The following is a 21,457-nucleotide window of genomic DNA, read 5'->3' on the forward strand; positions in this document are numbered from 1 at the left end:
ATCAATGTCTGAATTATTCCCAAATGCTGCTTTTAAAGAGCTTAGCAGCTAGGATGCTCATGCATAAAGAAAAAGACAGCCGAGGGTCTCCAAGGGGTGGTGGCTTTTTACGACTATCGCTTAAAAATTTTGGCCATTTTAACTCTACGGCTTACGGTTAATTTCTTTTCGTTGGGATAAAGAGAGATTTTTTACGATTAACTTGTCAATTTTTAAGCCCTTCAATTAAATAAATTTCTTTGCCGTTTTTTGGTTAACGGTCAACCTGACCCGTAGTTTTTTTCACCGAGACTTTTTTTTACTGGTTAACGTAGGGTAACTTGAGGGTATGTTTCTAAAGCACAGGCAATATTACTGAGCACCGATAAAAGAGTGAATCGATATTTGTAAGATACGATTAGTTGATTCATTCACCCCAGGTATTCAATATCGTCGCCCGGCAAAGCTGCTCATGGCCCATGCAAAATTCTAATATATGGGATATATTGATCAAGAAAACTAGCTGTAAAACTAGGCTTTTTATAGAACAAACTTTCTATTTTCACTCCACTTGTTTACCAAGACAAATCAGTTTAGATGCGATGGGTCTGATATCAATTGTAATTATTTTATTAGCAAACAAAGCGGTTTTCTTTTCTTTTCTTTTTTTTTTTTTTTCGATATTTAATAAAGTATATCAACAGCATTTTGGGCCATACCTAAAGAGGTAAGACGAACCTTTTACAGCCTCGTTTATTAATATTTTAGTTTTTTAGTTGTTTACGAAAATCTTGAAACAACAGTCATTTTAATTTCATCAAATGTGCTTTTTGTAGGCGGCTGATTTGAGTTACTCCGTTTCCGGTTGGTACCTTTCCAGCCATTTACAATAAGGTATAATGAAAACGGCAACAATTTGCTGTTTTCCCCGCCGTTAACAGTAGGTCGAAAAGAAAGAGAAAGAAGTTGGAAGTCTTTCGTGCTATCCTAGGAAAGTCACAATATTTGCTGCCAAAATGGTTAACAAAAAAAGAGAAATCACGTTTTTTCCCACCAAATATCATGGGAACAGCTTTCGACTCAGTTGTCTTGCACTGAACCAGGGTGCCAATATAGAGCAAAATGAAATGAAGCAACACGAAATTTTTCGAAAAGTATTATTGCAATTGGAAATTTCAATGTCTATGGTGTGAGAAAAAAAGCAGTTACTTGAACTGATTCGGGAACCCTCAGCAACTCGCGATCGTGCACCTAGTGCATCCCGTGCTTTAGCGTGCAACGTCTATCGAAATATCAAGAGACTGTTAGTTTCAGAGGGCATTAAAAAGTTGCCCCGGGCAAAAAGGAGGGCAAGTAAGCAGTCACTTGTTAGCAGATGCAGTTTAGATGACCCCGTTCCCATATTGCCTCTTGAGACACGAATCAGTCACTGCAAGTTATGCAATTAAAATATTTTAATTAAGAATTCGTGTCGCCAATTACTGTTACTTTTTTAATATTAACGTAGTTTTTTAAAATTAATTTCTTTTATTTTTTTTTAAAAAAAAAAAATTTTGTCTTCAGTTTCTACGGTTGACCTTTCCTCTTAGCAACTGGGCCAAACGGCGCTAAACCAGCCCAAGAAACTCCCACGATGCAAAGGTACAAACACTGTAGCTAGGTAACTCTCCCTAAAACAAGGTTTTAGAGCTTAATAGAACCACCGTTTGTTCCCGTCCAAATCCTTTTAACCACAAAAGGCTACGATCCCAAAATGGCCACTACTAGCTAAAATATCAAATCGGCCACCAGTAGTCAAAATCCTAAAACGACCACTAGAAGACAAAATCCTAAAACGGCTTCTAGTGGCAAAAATCGCAAATGAGCAAGTAGTGGCCAAAATCCCAAATCGGCAACCACTGGCTAAAATCACAAATCTGCCACTAGTGCGGGTCAAAATCCCAAATTGGCCTCTTCTAGCTAAAATCACAAATCTGCAACTAGTGGCCAAAATCCCAAAACGGCCACTAATGGCCAGAATCGTAAATGGGCCACAAATAACTAAAATAAAAAGTCTGCCACTAATGTCCAAAATCCCAAATCAGCATTTAGCTGCAAAAATCCCAAATGGCCACTAGTGACCAAAATTGAAAATCTCCCACTACTGATAAAAATCCCAAATGGGCAACCAGTGACAAAAATTAGAAATCTGCCACAAGTGATCAAAATCCCAAATAAGCCACCAGTAATCAAAATTAAAAAATCTGCCACTAGTGGCCAAAATCGAAAATCGACCACTAGTGACCAAAATCCGAGATCTACCACTACTGGCCAAAATCACAAATCGGCAACTAGTGGCCAAGTCAGAAATCTGCCACTAGTGCAGTGGCTAAAATCGCAAATCTGCGACTAGTGGCAAAAATGACAAATCCCCCACTAGTGGCTAAAATCCCAAATCGGCCACTAGTGCCCAGAATCCCAAATCGGCAACTAGTGCCCAAAATCGCAAGTCTGCCACTAGTGGCCAAAACCGCAAATCGGCATCTAGTGGCCAAAAGAGCAAATCGACCACTAGTGGCTAAAATAACAAATCTGCCATTAGTGACCAAAATGACAAATTTGCCACTAGTGGCCTGAATACCAAAGCGGCTACTAGTGGCAAAAATCGCAAATCTGCCATTAGTAGCCAAAATCGCAAATCGGCCCCTAGTGGCCAAAATGGCAGATCTGCCACAAGTAGCCAAAATCGCAAATCTGCCACTAGTGGTCAAAATCCCAAATCGGTTGCTAGTGGCCAAAATCGCAAATCCGCCATTAGCTAGTGGCCAAAATCGCAAATCTGCCCCTAGTGGCCAAAATGGAAAATTTGCCACAAGTGGCCAAAATCGCATCTGCCACTAGTGGCAAAAATCCCAAATCGGTTACTAGTGGCCAAAAATCGTGTATCTGCTACTAGTGGCCAAAATTGCAAATCTGCCCCTAGCCCCTAGTGGCCAAAATCGCAAATCTGCCACTAGTGGCCAAAATCCCAGAATTGACCACTAGTGGCCAAAATCGTAGATCTGCCACTAGTGGTCAAATTCGCAAATCGGCCAATAGTGGCCAAAATCGCAAATCTGTCACTAGTGGCCAAGATCCCAAATCGGAAACTAGTGGCCAAAATCCCAAATACTACATACTGGTGGCCAAAATATCAAATCGGTAGCTACTGGCCAAAATCCCAAATCTGCCACTAATGGCCAAAACGGCAAATCTGCCTCTAGTGGCAAAAATGGCAAATCTGCCACCAGTGGCAAAAATCGCAAATATACATACATACATACATACATACATACATACATACATACATACATACATACATGCATACATACATACGTTACTTGACCACTCCCCAGGGAGGCTTTTCAGGGCCAATTCCCACCCATCCCACCCCAGGGGAGGACATCCACTACACAGTAATCTCGTGCGCGGGAAATTAACGTCTCCTACCCCTAACCCTGCAGGAGACGGGGCCTACGGTTTATTCGTCCTTATCCGAGAAGACTAGAATATCTATCCATTTTTTGATTATTGAAAGGTAGCAAATTCTTCTCACTTATTTTAAGACTATGAGTATCGGTCATTACTGGCCAAAATACCAAATCTGCTACAAGTAGGCAAAATCCCAAATCGGTTATTAGTGGGCGAAATCGCAAATCTGCCTCTAGTGGCCACGATGGCAAATCTGCCACTAGAGGCTAAAATTCCAAATCTGTCACTAGTGGCCAGAATCCCAAATCGGCCACTTGTGGCCAAAATTGCAAATCGGCCACTAGAGGCCAAAATTTCAAATCTGCCACTAGTGGCTAAAATAGCAAATCGGCCACTAGTGGCTAAAATAGCAAATCGGCCACTAGTGGCCAAAATTGCAAATCGGTCACTAGTGGCCAAAATTGCAAATCGGTCACTAGTGGCCAAAATTGCAAATCGGTCACTAGTGGCCAAAATCGCTAGTCTGCCATTTATGGCCAAAAACGGCCACTTCTAACGAAAATCGGAAATCGGCCACTTTTTGCCAAAGTCTTAAATCGGCTGCTAGCGGCTGAAGCCTTTAAACGGCCACTAGTCCCCAAAATATCAAATCAGTCATTGGTGGCTAATTTCTCATAACAGCTATTAGTGTTTAAGTTAGGAAATCGGCGGTTAGTGGAGACGTATACCTTGTGTATGTAACGAGCAACCGTAGGGGGTTACATATTGTCTACAATAATAATGGAGAAATCTCTGTTAGTTCCACCAAAAAAGTTTCCACGAGAAATAATTTTTTTGGCGAGTTTTGCCATTGCCATGATTAAATTTTTAACCCTACATGTAAGAGTTACATTGAAATTGTCTCCTTTTGACTTATGATTACTCAAAACTGTTCACAGAAACGAAATAGCACGGAATAACTCCTTAAATTATGGCCTGAGTGCTTTTCTCGGGAAAATCAGCGAGCGAACGAGACTTAACGCGCGTGAAAGTCATCTGGGAGTCTGCTCTCTCTCTGTTTCTCGCGTGTTACGCTTATACGCCAAGTAGTCTCTGATATGCGTATGGTATTTAGAATTTGTGATGTATTATCTTTTAGACGTCAAAATGATTCTTTTTGAAATAAAAATGGCGTGAAGACTCCTGTAGAAAGCTTGAATTTTTTTTTCTCTGTCATGAGCAATGTAATTTACTCCTTTAAACTACTGCAACCCTTTTTCCCCACGTATCGAACACTGAATGTCCTCGTAGTACACAAAAGGCCTTTTATCTAGACCTCGTTATGGCGTAGCTCGCCAATGTGTTCCCTGTAACTCAGTAGACTACGAACAGTCCTTCCTTTTCGGCGAAGTCCGTCGCGCGAGTCAAATACAAAATGAAGAGAAGTTAGAACTCCGTGTGCAGTTTTGAGAGTGTGGCGCACGAAAAGTAGGGTCTAATAATAATGATAACAATAATAATAATAACAATGATAATAATAATAATGATAATACTTTATTTGACATAATCACTAAAAATCTACAAAAATCATGTTAAAAGGCTTAAAATGTCTGATAAAAATCTAAGAAAAGCTATTGGATACATGCTTCGGTTAGTAACGATGATGACAACAACAATAATAATCATAATAATGCGGTTCTCTAGGATCAGACTCGTATCAGACCCAAACTAACTTTGATAACAAAAACGACCTACATATAAAAATCGCGAAGGCAACTACTAGTTCGTATTAAAAGAATTTCAGAAATAATAATAATAATATAATGATAATAATACGAGTATTTCCACAGCGCTATTTAAATAGAAATGATTAGAAACACTTTACATTGATTCACCTTGAAAACTGTTCTACAACAATCTGAGTACACCACGTAAAATTTAAATTAGACTTACCATAGAATAAAACAAATCAGATTAAATAATTTTGATAAAAAATTAAATAAAATAAATTTCTGGTCTAAAACTGTTAAAGAAAAACCCGACCAAAAGATGGGTCTTAAGATTGCGATTTAAAATTGTCAATGATGGGATAGCACTTAATTCAGCGGGCAAACTGTTCCACAAACATGCTGCTGTGGCATAAAAGGATCTCACACCAAGCGTAGAAAGCATTTTTTTTTCTATTTACAGGCAGCTCCAGTAACAAGGTGCAATTACCTGATAGACTTAGCCTGAGAATTGACGTTTGCGCTGCGCTCACAGCGCAAAAATATGAATATGATATCTTGCGCCCAATCGAAAAAATTATTTTAGGAAACTTAGTGAGAGAGCCTTCATAGATGGATCCTAGTCTACGTTAACACAAGAAGAGACAATCAGCTCTGCTATTAATGGACAAAACACGGAAACTTAGTCTGCTTGATGGTACTCTTCCAAAAATGCCTTTCGTTTAGATTCTGTTTCAAAAATAGGACTCCAAAGGGATCTGACTGAACTTGTTGGGGTCAAAATTCAGCAAGGATACTACACCAAACGCAACAACAGCATCGAACTTCATCATGCTACGTAGATGTACAGCGATAGGTAAACACTGAAGTGATTACATCGACTTAAATAGGGCAAGCGATACAGCAGACCAAATGTCGCAATCTCGGTACGATTACTGGTGACTTTACATCCTGAGGCAAACGATTTAAAGTTTCTTTCTTAGATCATTAAGACAATGAAAAAACATCTTTCATGGCAACAGATTCTTCAATTATACAAAACGAAATGTAAATGATTATTTGTTTGATAGAAGCAACAGGGTAAATTTAGCAAGCCGAATATGTTTCTGTTCAAGGCTCTATTTTATCTTAGTTCGAGTTAACATTTCTTCAATTTAAACGTTATATGCACCTCTCTAAAGAGGTTTCCCAACTATGTTAAGAATGAGTCTTCAACCAAAAAACCTCTTTCGTTTTTCGAAGTGAACGAAAGTGTCTCAAGAGCCATTCGATGCTTTTCGCCCCCTCTTACAAAGTCGGAAAACTCATTTGAATTACAAATGATTTTCAAATATTGATATTAATTTCTACGAGCAGTCTTGCACGTGGAAAGAGGCAAGAACTACAAGAAATTTCAGCGTCTTTTTCAGCTTCTCTGGGGCCACGAAACACATCATTTCGACGTTGTAACCTTACATATGGTCCGCTCTGTTAAGTTTGGCGTGTGTTTCTTGACGTTGCTGACCTAGGTGGTTCAAATTGGACGTCGAGGATTCATGGAAGTCATTTTGTCACGATTCTTCTTGAGGTAAATAACCAACGCATAAATACATTTTTGATAGAAGTACAGTGTCCGTGTGTCCCATCGATATCGTCGCCCTAAAAATCATTTTAAATTGGATAGCTGGATGTGAAAAAGGATTAGCTTGTCATACATGATACAAAATATGGCAACTTCTTAGTAGCGGCCGCCATGTCACTTCTTCTTGAGCCACGTGATCATGCGGGCAACAGTGAGAAATCTGTAATTTATTGTTGTCATATTTTGATAACTAATGTATTTATTAGTGAATAAAGGCTGATAGTTTCTAAAGAAACTGTTCGGAGCTGCGTCGGTGGGGGTAACGAAATAATTTGAATATATCAACAAAGTTGAAATGGTAAATTGGCCACCGTTGCGATTATAAAAGCTGACGTTTCGAGCGTTAGCCCTTCATCGGAGCGAACCCATTCGCTCCGACGACGGGCTAACGCTCGAAACGTCAGCTTTTATAATCGTAACGGTGGCCAATTTACCATTTCAACTTTGTTGATATATTCAAATTATAATTTATTTATCTCTTTTCATGTCCATACTTTTTATCCATACTTGCCGCATTTTGATATGTATATTTGGCCTCGTAAAGAAAGACTAAGCTTTTTACGGGTTATAGAGTTCAAAATAAACAGTGTTTTCCTAATGGTGGTTATGCACATAATCATAAGCTCTTTCTCGTTTCTTCCCTGGCAGAAAGCGTCAAACATGGAATTAAAGAGCTTCTGGAGATCAGGCAATTCAAGCCAAGATTAAAAAAGGATAACTTCTAACAAGGTTAGTGTTTAATTTCTTTTGAAACGAAGTTCTTTGCATTGCCTGATTGAGTGTTGCCTGCATTAAACACTTAAACCTGGATTTAACAGTCTCCAATTCAAAACATTTGAGAGTCGAAAATAAAGAAAAATTGCAAACAAAGAATCAAATGTAATTTCTTCGATGTCTGATTTCTTAGATATCTTTCTGATTGAACCGCTTTTCAATAGTTTACAGCGTTGTTCATCTCTTTTCTTTCGATGAAAAAGCACTGGTGTCAAAGAATTACCTTTTAGATATCATGACATTATGACCATCTATCGAATACCCCTTTAATTGAGGATCAGGTTACAAAGTGCAGAACGAACTCAGATATCCATTTTATACTTTCAATTGGACGATATTCATCTTTAAAAATTGCACAGGTTTTACAATGCAGAATTGTTTAATCGGTTAGCCTGACACCAAGAAGTTGAGACGGAAAAAAAATCTGTCATATTCTAAGTACTTACATCACCATTACCCAGAATTCTTATAAATCTCTGATAAACAAATCGATCTGATATTTTTCATCGAGATCAGAACAAATTCGTAGAGCCTAGATGCTGAATGTCTTCGTTCTTCAGGTTAAAACTAAAATATGATATGGTCCAAAACTGCCTTTCACTACACGCTAATTTTGTTAAATTCTTCTTATCAAAAAATGAAGCCAGACTAGTTGAGAGCCTCAAATATCCTGATCGAGGCTAAAATAAATCACATTATCACCAAAATGTATATCTCTCCCAATCTTTTTTCCTCTAGAACGCTGTTACGATTTCTGATGGGCGTAATGGTCTCTTCAGTTAAAAAGGAATTGTTTGGTTTCATAAAAACGGTACTTTCTGAGCCCCTGTGGTTAGGTGTCTCAGCTTTTGAAGTAGAAAACAAATGCATGTTCTCTAAAAGTTCAAATTTTTTTAAAATTATTTTCAATAACTATTTTCCATATATCGGATAGACTCAATAGCTCTGATCTTTTTGTTTTCATGTCGTTCAATTAAGGTAATTTCCTTCATTTAATAATAATCTTCGCCTGAATGCTACAGTTAGCCATGTTAACACCAAAATAAAAATTATTTTAACAAAAGAGATATCTTTTTTTGTTCATAGTTTACCGTGAACTGAAAAAAAACCTTTTTGCTTTTTATTTAACAAGGCTTTTAGCTCGTGAGACTAAGATCAAACTCAAAGTAATATTTCCCATAGGAAGAGATTTCTCAGATGACATCAAATTTTCGAAATATTTTTTATCATCATCATCATTATTATTATTATTATGTCGCAGAGAAATCAACTGAATGCTACATTCTAATCAGGCAGCACAGCGCGAAAACCGTAACCTGTGAGCCATGGAGTAAAAAAATAAGTGTACATTAACTAATCCTAAAAAGCTTTTCCGTTGTGTCTACGGTCCTCCTTCTAACAGAAAGTCAAACTGCCACCTTGAAAGTCCGGGTAATATTCAGCGTGCCCGAGAGCACTGCCCTCTGCATCTTTCGCAGTACGTCTGTGCTTCTGCCTCCCACCAGCTCGCGCATCATTATTATTATTATTATTATTACTATTATTATTATTATTATTATTATTATCAGTATCAGTAAGGAACATAGTGGTTAGTAACTCTTTTGGCTAAAACCAAAGCAGAATGAAATTCTTCAGAACAATTGATGATTCTTTCTTGGTCCAAAAATTGTTATTATCATATTACTTTCCTGTGTTGCATCAATTTTTTAAAATTGGATACTCTAATGATCTTTACCGAAAGAGGTATTTTGACAATTGACAAATTTTATTCTTTGATCTTTTTACATAAAATAAAAGTGGGATAGTTTACCCCGCAGATAGCTAGAAAGCTAATCGTGGCGGGGCAAGACAAGTACCTGAATAACTGTTTTCCGTATTCAGACAGCACATTAGGAGCAAACACAACAGCCAAATTACCGGGTATCTAGGGACAAGGAGTCGTTACTTACACAATAAGACTTAATTTTAAACTTAGAAGGTGTATCTATGTATCTACTTTTGTAATGATCATGGGGATTTGAATATAGTTATGATATCAAATAGCAATTTGGGAAGGACTTTCTTGAATATGAGTGCCCCACTGAAAACCGCCATGGCGAGTTGGGCTCCCTCGTTAATTATTATTATTATTATTATTATTATTATTATTATTATTATTATTATTATTATTACTATGAAAGCTTTCTTTGGGAGATCCGTTATACAGCTTGGTATCTTATTCCACAGCTTTACTCCGATCCGAGAGAAGAAATCGTTTTGTATTTCTAGTCTGGAAGTTTTAACATAAAACTTTCCAGACGTAAACCATCGTGTATTGTATGAATGAATATTAGACGTTTTCTAACATAGATTTAGTATGTTTGCTGAGGCTTTATCATTATTGATATTGTGCATTAGGGTTGATACGGACTATGTCTGCTATAAGAAATAAAGGAATTGCATGTCATGTTAGTCTGCGAAGTACAGCAGACGAAGGGCTCTTTTCTGAAGAATAAGAATTTTGTTAAGATAAGTCTTGCGTGCCTGACCCCAGGCGCTCAGCAAGACCATAGGTTCAATGAATATATCTCATTAACCAACCGCGAGGGCCGTACTGGGAGAACATCGGCCCGAGGTCTTGACAGTACGGACCGAGCGCCGATATTCTTCCAGTACGGTCCCTAGCAAGCTTGGTTAATAAGAGATTTATTATACGACTGAAGTTCAAAGGGACACAAGTGCGGTATCATTCGGGACCATTCGGGACAGTGCCCGGTCCAATACTTAGGGAATATTGGACCGGCAATAGAGCATTTTGCTTGGTTGATTTTAGTTATTGGCCCTCTGACTGCCCGAGTCGTGTAATAAGGGTGAATTAATGACTTGTAGATATTCAATAGTATTTGGCGAGGTACAGAGTGGCGTAGCTTTGCAAGTAGCCCAACATTTTTACTAATTGTTGTAACAATAGTATCAATGTGGTATTTCCAAGAGAGATTCTGATCAATAAGAACGCCCAGATATTTCATGTAAACTTTAGACTCGAGACGAACATATTTATTCTTTTCTTATCAAAAATGCAGAGTTTTGGCTGGTATCTCGAGAAATATTCAGTGTAGTCTAGAGAAATAGTTTGAACATACATAATGAATGATAACGGTTAGATGCTGTATATAGCTCAGTTTGTGTTCATTTAGATATCGGGAAGGTGATGAAGTCCAGTTTTAAATAAAAACAATTAACAATGACTCAAAAATGTTCACGTGGAACAAATTCATCTCAGGAATAGGATACTTTACTTCATATCAAGCACTGTTTAAAAGAGTTTTAAATCACCAGAATGTTAGCTGAAATTTTTAAACAAATACAGAAGTCGAAGTTATTTTCGGAAAATAATTCTCTCAAGAACAGTTTGCAGCTTTTTTTTCTCAGTATAACGTCGCCCACTTATTTTCGAGCGTGAGGATGTAACTGAACATTTGTTTATTCAACGAACAAAATTATGCAAAAACAAAGCAGGATTATGCGATCCGACCCTTTTAGACTTTTTCGTCTTTTTCATCGAAAATCTGAACTAGATCAGAGCAGTTAACCACATAAAGCCAGACTAGTTGAGAGCCTCAAATATCCTGATGGAGGCTAAAATAAATCACAGTATCACTAAAATGTATATCTCTCCCAATCTTTCTTCCTCTAGAACGCTGTTACGATTTCTGATCGGCGTAATGGTCTCTTCAGTTAAAAAGGAATTGTTTGGTTTCATAAAAACGGTACTTTCTGAGCCCCTGTGGTTAGGTGTCTCAGCTCTTGAAGTAGAAAACAAATGGATGTTCTCTAAAGATTCAAATTTTTTTAAAATTATTTTCAATTATTTTTTTTCATATCTCGGATAGACTCAATAGTTTTGATCTTTTTGTTTTCATGTCGTTCAATGAAGGTAATTTCCTTCATTTAATAATAATCTTCGCCTGAATGCTACAGTTAGCCATGTCAACACCAAAATAAAAATTATCTTACAAAAGAGATATATTTTTTTGTTCATAGTTTACCGCGAACTGAAAAAAACCTTTTTGCTTTTTATTTAACAAGGCCTTTAGCTCTTGAGACTAAGATTAAACTCAAAGTAATATTTCCCATAAGAAGAGATTTCTCGAAAAGATGACATCAAATTTTCGAAATATTTTTTATCATCATCATTATTATTATTATTATTATTATTGTTATTATTATATGTAATATTTATACCTTAATTATGATCATTATAATTATTATAAGAAGTGTGTATCCATGAGCTTTTTCTGGGATTTTTACTGGACATTTTCACGTATTTGTTTTCGATTTTTAAGCATTTCATCATAATTTTTGTAAATACTTTTAGTGATTATAGTGAATAAAAGTTATATTATTATTATTATTATTATTATTATTATCAATATCAGTAAGGAACATAGTGGTTAGAATTCTTCACAACAATTGATGATTCTTTCTTGGTCCAAAAATTGTTATTATCATATTACTTTCCTGTGTTGTATCAATTTTTTAAAACTGGATACTCTAATGATCTTTACCGAAAGAGGTATTTTGACAATTGACAATTTTTATTCCTTGGTCTTTTTACATAAAATAAAAGTGGGATAGTTTACCCCGCAGATAGCTAGAAAGCTAATCGTGGCGGGGCAAGACAAGTACCTGAATAACTGTTTTCCGTATTCAGACAGCACATTAGGAGCAAAAACAACAGCCAAATTACCGGGTATCTAGGGACAAGGAGTCGTTACTTACACAATAAGACTTAATTTTAAACTTAAGTGTATCTGTGTATCTACTTTTGTAATGATCATGGGGGTTTGAATATAGTTATGATATCAAATAGCAATTTGGGAAGGACTTTCTTGAATATGAGTGCCCCACTGAAAACCGCCATGGCGAGTTGGGCTCCCTCGTTAAATATTATTATTATTATTATTATTATTATTATTATTATTATTATTATTATTATTATTATTACTATGAAAGCTTTCTTTGGGAGATCCGTTATACAGCTTGGTATCTTATTCCACAGCTTTACTCCGATCCGAGAGAAGAAATCGTTTTGTATTTCTAGTCTGGAAGTTTTAACATAAAACTTTCCAGACGTAAACCATCGTGTATTGTATGAATGAATATTAGACGTTTTCTTAAATAGATTTAGTATGTTTGCTGAGGCTTTATCATTATTGATATTGTGCATTAGGGTTGATACGGACTATGTCTGCTATAAGAAATAAAGGAATTGCATGTCATGTTAGTCTGCGAAGTACAGCAGACGAAGGGCTCTTTTCTGAAGAATAAGAATTTTGTTAAGATAAGTCTTGCGTGCCTGACCCCAGGCGCTCAGCAAGACCATAGGTTCAATAAATATATCTTATTTACCAAGCGCGAAAGCCGTACTGGGAGAACATCGGCCCGAGGTCTTGACAGTACGGACCGAGCGCCGATATTCTTCCAGTACGGTCCCTAGCAAGCTTGGTTAATAAGAGATTTATCATACGACTGAAGTTCAAAGGGACACAAGTGCGGTATCATTCGGGACCATTCGGGACAGTGCCCGGTCCAATACTTAGGGAATATTGGACCGGCAATAGAGCATTTTGCTTGGTTGATTTTAGTTATTGGCCCTCTGACTGCCCGAGTCGTGTAATAAGGGTGAATTGATGACTTGTTGATATTCAATAGTATTTGGCGAGGTACAGAGTGGCGTAGCTTTGCAAGTAGCCCAACATTTTTACTAATTGTTGTAACAATAGTATCAATGTGGTATTTCCAAGAGAGATTCTGATCAATAAGAACGCCCAGATATTTCATGTAAACTTTAGACTCGAGACGAACATATTTATTCTTTTCTTACCAAAAATGCAGAGTTTTGGCTGGTATCTCGAGAAATATTCAGGGTAGTCCAGAGAAATAGTTTGAACATACATAATGAATGATAACGGTTAGATGTTGTATATAGCTCAGTTTGTGTTCATTTAGATATCGGGAAGGTGATGAAGTCCAGTTTTAAATGAAAACAATTAAAAATGACTCAAAAACGTTCACGTGGAACAAATTCATCTCAGGAATAGGATACTTTACTTCATATCAAGCACTGTTTAAAAGAGTTTTAAATCACCAGAATGTTAGCTGAAATTTTTAAACAAACATATGAGTCGAAGTTATTTCTGGAAAATAATTCTCTCAAGAACAGTTTGCAGCTTTTTTTTCTCAGTATAACGTCGCCCACTTATTTTCGAGCGAGAGGATATAACTGAACATTTGTTTATTCAACGAACAAAATTATGCAAAAACAAAGCAGGATTATGCGATCTGACCCTTTTAGACTTTTTCATCTTTTTCGTCTTTTTTGTCTTTTTCATCGAAAATCTGAACTAGATCAGAGCAGTTAACCACATAAAAGATTACTGTACTCGACTAACGATAGGAAATAGAATCCAAGCTTTCAGAAACACAATTATTTGGTACAAAGTTAGGAAAGATTTCCTATAACCCCATACCAATCAAAATCAAAGCCGAAGTCCCAAAGGTAATCTGTTGTTTTTCTTTTATCCAAGAATTGTATGGGGTCATACGGAAATCTTGCCGAAAGTTATTTTGAAAATATATGTAGTCACTCTTAAAAAGAAGAAATCAAACGAAAAAAATTCGCTTAGGGATTCTGTTTTATTGTCATTCAAATATTCACTGAGTTTCACCTACGCACGAGGGGATCTATATGCATGCTTTTATTTAGCGGAAAGAAACTTGCATGATAAGTTAAACGAATCTTTAATCTGACATGCTCTAGGCTTTCCAGCCAAAAATGTATTTGAAGAGTGCAGCATTTAATTTGGAAATTTGAAATATTAATATGGACTTTCAGATACTCAATTTTTTTTTAAAGAGAATGATTTTAAAATTGTATGTTGCCACAGGAATAACAAAAATAAAAACACATCGTCCAGAGATTCCATTTTCATTTAATTTGATTCAAGTATTCGCTTGTTTTCATGCCAAAGAATGTATATGCATGTTTTTATTCAGCGAAGAGAAACCTGAAATTTCTAAAGCATTATTGTTGAAAATATAGATAAGAAAATAAAATTTGGCAAAGATTCTCATGTAACACCATACTTTTGTAAAACAAAGATGTACATGTTATCCCAAAGGCAATTTATTGTTTCTTCAAGGCAAGAACTGAATTAAGGGCATGATAAACTTTGTAGCTATGCAGCCGATCTTGCCGCATTTGGTCGCTTAAAAGGAAACAAAGCGAACGATAACGAAATGACATTATAACCTTCACAAACTCAACTAGTTTGTAAAAAAATGATTTAAAATGCAGTTTTTTGCGCTAAAAAAAGAAAAAGAAACCTGGCTCGGGAATTTAGTTTTCATTGTTATTTGAATAGTCACCAATTTTTAGACAATTGAAAATGCGTGTTTTTATTCGGCGAACAGAGGTTTGCAAAAAGTTTGTCCATTTGACATTTCAAAGGCTTTTTATGGACAGTATGAACAAAAGAGCACAGCATTTGATCTGTTTAAAGTTAAATTTTGACTCGACAATTGATTGGGGACGAAAACCAAATTTCAGAACTCAGTTTATGAGATATTTATTTTTTAATTCTGTTATGATATCAGAGGAATTTCAACGGCAACATCAACAAATTCTTCGAATTAATAACAAGAATTACGTTTAGGTTTATTGCAGGATTCAGGATACGTTCATGCATAGCACAGTCAATAAATTAATAATGCTGCTTAAATCTCGCGTAAAGTTGTTGTTTCTGTAAAAAAATTAAACTGCTGTTTGGTGATGTATCCTTTATTTTTACTATCTTGCAGTACTAGTCCGTCTTGTGTATACTTCTGGTTCTTCAAGTGTGAATCAAACAAGAAAGACTTTTACTCCATCGAAGATAGAAGATTCAATCCGAGGAAACAATACAAGCATAATACATTTTTCTCAAGAATGCGGCGAGTCAACGCTTACAACTAACTGGACTTGAAGACAAATGTAAAAAAAAAAATTAAAATCTCCCGGAAAAAATACGGGAGGCTTCTAATACGCGTGCGCCAATTTTTTTTATTCGTTCTGTAAGTAACTTCTGTTCAAATGTGGCCAATTTTCCCGCCAAAAAACTTAGAAAAAATACGGTGCTCAAAACAACGCATGCGCCGAATTTTTTTTTTTGAATTCGTACTATTTCTCTTGTAATTCTTCAGATGTCAATAGACTTTGTTTCTATTTTGTTGTATTCTAATAAAGAAGTCAGTGAAAATAAAGTCATTTTTCAGTTCGTGCAATCCTTATATTGTCTTTTACAATAGCCACTCAATAACAAACAAGTGTTTCTATCAGCAAATATTTTAAAATCTCTTTAAGTAGATAAGTAATTTTGAATTAAATTAATAGAAAAGTGTCAAGAAAAATTTGTCGTATATATACCAAGACTTTTGGCGGGAAAATCTTGACAATTTGCACAGAGTTTCCCCTGGCAACTTTCTGGGCAAAAATTTTTAACAAGGTTTTTTCTCAAATTTCCCGCCAAAAAATTGTTTAAACTGCATCTCGTGCGAAAAAAATCTCATACTAGATGCCAATTTCTTTTCCAGCGGAAAAAAATTAAGTTCTGATCTCTTTCGCAAAACTTTTGAACGCAATTTCTTCGGGCACGAGATGCTGTTTAGCAGCTAAAGATAAGAGAGCATCATGGCGAAATTTTATAAAGCCGATGTCTTTTTCCTTTAACTATGGTTTGCCATGATGCTGTTTCTAGAAAAAAGATCTTAAATAAAGTCAGCTATCTAGTGTAATACAGGAAAAACTTTTGCGCTAATTGGCGCAGCGAAATAGAGTCGTCAATTGTAACAGACCTGTTTTCTATTTTCCACTTTGGTTTTAACCATAAAAGTTAATTCTTTAATTTCTTTCCTTGATCAAGCCAAAAATGTATATTTGTCATTAAAACCTCCATCCATACCTTAAAGACTTGTATTGAAAACGCGACAAATAGAGTAATTGAAATCAGTATTTGTATTTTATTTCAATCGTCAGAGCTAAGAAATGGTACGCCCAGATTGCAAAGGTTCAAGTCAAACTGAATTCATAGAGCAATTTTAGAAAATACAATCTTATCATTGTTGGAGCATATAAATCTTAATTTGGTTTCAGTTACAAGAGCCGAGACATTTTACAATTAGGCTCCAGTCAAAATGTTTTCGCTAATTCAGAGAAAACAAAACTTGCGATAATTAACAATTGGTTCATGCTTTAGCGCGCACTATCGAGTTATGGAGCACGCGGGAAGTTTGGAGAGCACGAGAGAAGCGTAAGAGTTGCCCGAGGCGATAGCCGAGGGCAACTCTAGCTTCTTGAGTGCTCTCCAAACTTCCCACGTGCTCCATAACTCGATAGTGCACAGCTGAAAGCATGAACCAATTGTTTTAGAACATAGCCGGTGGAATTGTGCATCAAATGCGACGCGAAAAACGGACAACAATATCAGTTGAAGCAAATCGTGACGGCGCTGATGCCGAGTCTCCTTTTCCTTTGTTTTTCTCTTTTCCTGCCTCATTTAAGAACTCTAGCCCATGGGAAAAGGTCGAAACATTGTCTTCGTTTTCGGACTAGCAGGCCGAGTTTCTGTTTGTATCCATTATTGTCGCGAAATGTATTATTTTTCCCCGCACTAGCAATGGCCGCTCGCGCGAAAAAAAAATTTCTGGCGAAGTCGGATTTGCTGACGCTATCAGCGTGCACTATCGGGATTTTGAGCACGCTTACGTATAATGAATTTGACTGCGCGACTCTGCTAGCTATGTACTAATTTAATATAGTTTTCAAAACAAATCGTTGAAAAACAGTTTTGCAATAAAAAACGAGATTTTGACCTGTAACTCCGCTTGCTTTCTTTCCTTATAATCGAAAATCCTCAATTTCCTCTTCACTTAAGAACCAACTGCCAAAGTTCTTAAAAGTTTCGTTTATGTAGTCCTGTGTTACACCGAATGACAGCACCAAAGATCTTTCTTCTTAAACAATGAACATCTAAACTACATATTTAAAACCAAATGCCTGGTCTTAAGAGCAACTATGAAGTTATTACGCTGACTGTATTAAAAATTCATAAATTTTGCTTCATGATTAATTAAGCCCAAATTTACAGTTCGAATTGAGAAAATAGTGTTACATAAACCAGCAAAAATGACAGCAATTGAAACATCAGAATTTAGAAGTACCGAGTTCTAAACAAGAGAAGGCAATAGAATAAATCGTTGGATTGTGGTTTCAGCCAGATACTCAATATGTATTCAGTTCTTGAAAAAAAGAAACAATGGCGGAAAAACAGATTGCCTTTGGGACTAGTCTCTTTTAGAGAATGGCTAAGGGTTACACGGAAGTCTTTCCGATAAGAATTTGAAGAAAAATATTTATTCTTGCGCGAATACTGTGTCTTCGGTTGCATATTTATTTATCTTTTCCCTTATATCAATTGTCCAAACGAAGTGTCAAGTGTGCGCCAAATATTTCTGTAATATATTGAAATGTTTTGCGATTTTGTTAAAAGAATCAATGAAGCTTGAGAGCTTGAATTGCTCTCCGTCAATTTCAATAACATTTTTTAGCAATGCGAAACAAAATTCTGCATCTTCTTTTCTCAATTAAATTTCATTTCCTCGAAAAATGAAAATTGATATTTAGGCAAGAAGGGCTAATTTAAATTTGAACAAAAGAATATTAATCCGGCAGCCATTTTTGAAAGTGATCTATTCATTTTTCAAGTTGCAGACAAGCTCGCTTGTTTGAATTTCTCGCCGTTTTATCTAATCACTCCTAGGAACTCATTTACCACTGATTTATGTAACAATGCAATCTATCTTCAGCAAGTTTTTTGAAGTACTCTTGACCAGGCATTAAGATTTAAATATAAAGCTTCTAAAAAGACAAGAGAACATTGCCACGCACAAAGACCTAATCACAATGTACAGTTACTGGAAATCTTGTTGTAACCTTGTAGCCAATGTTCTCTTGCAAACTAGATTCGGCCTCAGTTGATAATACAAAACGGTAGATACAAGTTTTAATGTGGCACTGTAAAGGCTTTTGTTTCAATTTCGCTAAAGAACTACTTCTCTATGAAAAAATTTAACTTCTGAATTTAGATCTTGTCGAGATTAATACGTGTATCAAATCAAGTTGGTTTTTATTGGAAAAAATGAGACAGAAACAGTCCATGGTCACGTGTAATTGTCGTAGTAAGTGTTGTCTTGCCAGAAAAGAGCTGTTTTGGTTAACCCAGTCTCATCAGTTTGATTAGAAGTCATTAAAGTCGAGATATATGTTTCGTGCAATCCATAGATCAGTCATTGCTTGATGTCTTTGGATTCGTCATTCAAATTATCCAGAACGGTCTCTTAATAGCTTTTGTTCAGCGTTTAGTTCAATTTCAAATAGAAGTTGTTTGTCAGATGCTTGTTTTTGACATCTGTTGAGAGGAGTCCGTCTTCTGTTTGTAAACAATCTTTCCAAAGTCAGTCGTTGTCGCGAGGTAATCATTAAGCGCTGAATGTCACAGTCACAAGTGTAGTTTGTAAGTCAATTGTGTTCAGTCATTTGATGAATTAAGGTAAAAAGAAAAGAAGGGTAAATTATAATCTATTCCTTCCAACCCCAAATTTTAATTTTAGGCTCTCATTTTCTTTTTGTCAAAGTTCTTTCATTGGATTGCCACTTAACAAATATCACCTTTTGTAACATCAACTGAGATATTTCAATGATACGAACTGTCAAGCAAAAAAGCGATCACTGCTACGAAATTAAAAAATTCAGTATTTTTGTGGTCAAATTTTAGTAAAAATGTGGTTGCTACCTGCGATAAGATAATAATCCGCAGACAGGTTCTAAGATGAATTTTTCCCAAATTAGAGGTATTAGTGATGTCAAATGAACTTACTGTCGATCAAGGTCTGTGTGACAGTCCGTATCATTAGAAACTAATTCAAAAATGGTGGCGAAATGTAAACTAATCACTTACCAAGTTATTCCATCCAATTCTAAGTACATATTGGTTCGGAATAAAGTCTTACATACACAAGATATATTTAGACAGCCATCATTTTTGCTAGTTACTCAACAATTTTATAGATCTTATCTTTGCAGTATCCTTCCAAAAAATTGTGGATCCATTTTCTATTCTTGATCCTTGAGTTCCATCCTTCTGACAACATTTATTTTCCTAAAAATAAAAAGTTAAAGATGTAATTAGGAACAGCTTGAAATTACTTACAAGAAATTGTACTAAGCTTTGAAGGATGGATATTGTATTGTTGTACTGTCCTGTAAAAATTCTGCAGGGGAGAAATTTGGCACAGAAGTTTTCAAGTTTTAGGTGGCGGTATTTAACTACAGATTTTTCTCAAAATTGTTTTATTCAAGTATCTATCCACAAAGATAGTAATTTCTTTGTTCTACAGCTTATTGCAGAGATAACGTTTAGCTTCTGCAAAGGGCAACACCTTCGAACTTCAAGCTGACAAACCGCTCGAATCAACCAGCTGACACGTGTTGACGCGTTAGCTAAGACTTGCTCAGCTTCCCTACATAAAAATTGGAAAAAATTTCAAAAGAAATGCTTACCTTTTTTCATAGTAACACAAACTTCTTTCCTTGCTCTTCTGTGGGAGTCAGGTGTCGCATTTCATCTATGTTGTAACTTTATATTTGCTACAAAACGACGACACACCTTCACTCTTCGATAGACAACGTTGTTTGCTGAAGATTCTACAATTCCTGATGAATATGGATTAACAGTTTCAGCCAATAATCGGCTGATACGTCATACATTTGGCGCAAAGTTTAGTTTGCACGACCGGTCAGCTAATTAATAATCAAGAAGAAATTTGAAAAGCGTGATGAATCGAATGCCTTGGGAAAAGAGCCACACTAACAGACCTTTGTACTTGTACTGCTTAGATCAATAGATTGGATATAAACTCCTAGTCTTAGAAACCACAAAGTTGCCACCAGCGCTCCCTTTAGCTTGGTAAATGCTTTGGTTTCATGCAAAATAAAACGCGTTTATTTTTTTTTAAGGTTCTAATAAAGAGTAAAATTAGAGAATCTTTGGGCAGGCGTTGCGTACGAAGTCTTAGCAGATCCTTTCAGTTTCAATAAGTTAAACTAACTCACATCTTACCGCAGCTGTTACCCTCGCTCCTCGGAAGAGCATGCTGAACGAAAGGAAATCGTAAATCGGCCACTAGTGGCCGGCAAATCAACCGCTCGTGGCTAATATCACAGATCGGCCGCTTGTTGCTAAAATCGTAATTCAGCCACCAGTGGCCAAAATTGAAAAAATGCCAGTAGTGGCAACTAGAGGCTATCACCCACAAGTGGCCAAATTCACAAATCTGCCACTAGTAGCCAAAATCGCAAATCTCCCACCACTGGACAAAATCGCAAATCTGCCACTAGTGGCCAAAATCGTAAAATCTGCCACTGGTGGCCAAAATCGCAAATCTGCCACTAGTGGATAAAATCGCAAATCGGACACTAGTGGCCAAAATCGTAAATCTGCCAGTAGTGGACAAAATCCCAAATCGGCCACTAGTGGACAAAATAGCAAATCTCCCGCCTCCCGGTTAGCCGAATTGGTAGAGCGCCGGACTGTTGTGCGGGAGGTCGTGAGTTCAAATCCGGCCGGACCAACACTCAGGGTCTTTCAGTAAATGGTTTGAACCCGGGGGCAACATGTGAAGGTGTAGTCTGATCGTCCGGGTGAGTGTAGTCCTGAGAAGGACTGTTGTCGGTGGCAGTGACTGACGTTTCGACAACCTGTGCGGAAGTCATCATCAGAGTCAAGTGATGATGACTTCAGAGTCAAGTCTTGACTCTGATGATGACTTCCGCACAGGTTGTCGAAACGTC

The 21,457-nt window shown here is 36.5% G+C and overlaps 1 long non-coding RNA gene across 1 annotated transcript; it reads left to right on the plus strand.

Annotated features, from left to right (window-relative positions):
* Positions 1 to 3,633: 3,633 nt before the first annotated feature.
* On the plus strand, positions 3,634 to 15,834 carry LOC111335756 (uncharacterized). Its single transcript, XR_002695377.2, has 3 exons — positions 3,634 to 6,702; positions 7,405 to 7,485; positions 15,373 to 15,834. It is a non-coding gene; the product is annotated as an uncharacterized LOC111335756 (long non-coding RNA).
* The last annotated feature ends 5,623 nt before the right edge of the window (positions 15,835 to 21,457 follow it).

The sequence above is a fragment of the Stylophora pistillata genome, chromosome 5 (genome assembly GCF_964205215.1).
Source record: "Stylophora pistillata chromosome 5, jaStyPist1.2, whole genome shotgun sequence".
In the NCBI taxonomy this organism is placed as follows: Eukaryota; Metazoa; Cnidaria; class Anthozoa; order Scleractinia; family Pocilloporidae; genus Stylophora; species Stylophora pistillata.